Source organism: Mauremys reevesii, linkage group 17, assembly GCF_016161935.1.
Source record: "Mauremys reevesii isolate NIE-2019 linkage group 17, ASM1616193v1, whole genome shotgun sequence".
NCBI lineage: Eukaryota > Metazoa > Chordata > Testudines > Geoemydidae > Mauremys > Mauremys reevesii.
The window spans coordinates 14,423,765-14,425,670 of NC_052639.1; positions in this window are offsets into that span (position 1 = coordinate 14,423,765).

Here is a 1,906-nt window from a genome sequence, read left to right on the forward strand (position 1 = left end):
CCCATGGACAGGTGATAATCATTCCCTTGTCTCTGTTGGGTATTCCATTGATGTAGGTTGGTCCCAGCCTGTCCTTAATGACCCATTCATATCACTCCATAACAGCTACGTGACAAAACACCTCATGTCTCCTGCTTTTTAGAATCATGGCAATACCAACCACAGAGGGAAACTATGATGTGTATTGGCATCATACAAGTATCACCAAAATTCCCACCTCTCTCTCACACACACTGCTCACAGCCCTTGGAGAGAAAGCAACGCACAGGAGCTGGACGTTAGTCCAGTGAACACAGTGGAGGACAAGCTGCAATCCTCAAACCCTGGTGAAAAAGGAGAGGCAAGCGCGTGCCCGGGATGGCAAGCCGTGGGGGCCGCCCGGATGGTCTCTGTGAGGGGGGCAGTCAGGCAGCCTTCGGCGACTTGCCTGCGGGAGGGCTGCCGGTCCAGCGGATTCAGCAGCGGGTACGTTATGTGGATTGATCCCTGCCTATGATTTCAGTTATAACTGCCTCTATGAAATCAAGTGTCTGTGTGTTTCACCAGATTTCATCTTCTCCATTAACTTTGCGTAGCCATGTACAAGGGGGAGCTGTACCCCCAACACGTCATCTTATCGGTGTAAAAACTGTACAGGCTACGTCACCACCCTGTGACATCCTCAACAAAGTGCCCATTTGTGCCTGGGTAGGGGCCCTGCTCTGGGAGGAGGATGCAGCCAGGACTCAGGGTCGGTGGCCGGGGTCTCTGTGCTCAGAGATGGGGAGGTTATGTGGGGAGGGGGGTAATGAGCGGGAGAGGGAGGTCAAGAGTTAAAATAATAATATTTGGGGAAAACATGTATATAAGTGAAACAGAACAGAAATAAAACTGGAGTGTGGGTTCTAAAGCAACAAGGCTTGGGTAGGGATTCGAGGTTAAAGCTCTGGGATCCCCCAGCGCTCTAGATCCCCAAACCTCTCCTCCTCCCACTGACCCACCCAGCCCACTTCCTGGGTGCCCTTCCTCCACACTCCTCCCCTTCTTCCCATTACTCTCAGCCGGCATCACCTCCCGGCACCTTGGGAGCTTCTTGTGTTCCCTCCTCGTCTCTCACAACCTCCTCCGTCCCTGCTGCTTCTTAGCTCTAACCCTGCACATGCCCTCCCCATGTCCTGGCACCCCAGAATTAGCTACTCCTCCCTCCCATGGCTCTCTTATCCCTTCACCCATGGGGTCATGAATGGCAACATTATACACTCTTCTGTCAAACCAGGAGCTCATCTGACTGTCACACAAGCCACGCATCGGTCACACACCTCTTTACTCAATTTAGAATTCTACAGGAGGTATATTTTCCTCTTAAAATGAGGAAAAGGCATGAAAGCGACAGTTATTAATGTAGCCAATAAGGACACATTAAATGCAATTTCAAAATGACTGATGACAAATGTCTAAAAATTATTCTAGTGGGTGGGAGATGAGGCAAAAAAGTGGGGGCAAGGAAACTTGTCAAAACTTGTATGAATAAAGGTATAAAGTTATTACTGCTCAGGTTCTTTAGAGACCCCACAGCTTGTAATGACCAAGGTAACAGAACTCCTTACCCAGGGAGGTCACGTTCTCATAGTTCTCCTGCATGACATCCCAGTAGAGGGCTCTCTGAGTGGGGTCCAGCAGAGCCCCCTCTCCCCTGGTGAAATGCACAGCCACCTCCTCGAAGGTCACCGGCCCCTGAAAGAGCAAGAGTCCAACACTCAGGACCTGCTGCCCCACTCACAGCCCCACACTCATGGGGGAGAGGAGCCAATCAAATGGGAGCTCTGGGTGGCTCACAGTCAGAGTCCCACCTCCACACCACTCAGAGCAGCCAGGAAACACCAGGGGGAGGGGACGAAGCGAGAGCCCCTTGTCTCTCCCAGCAGAT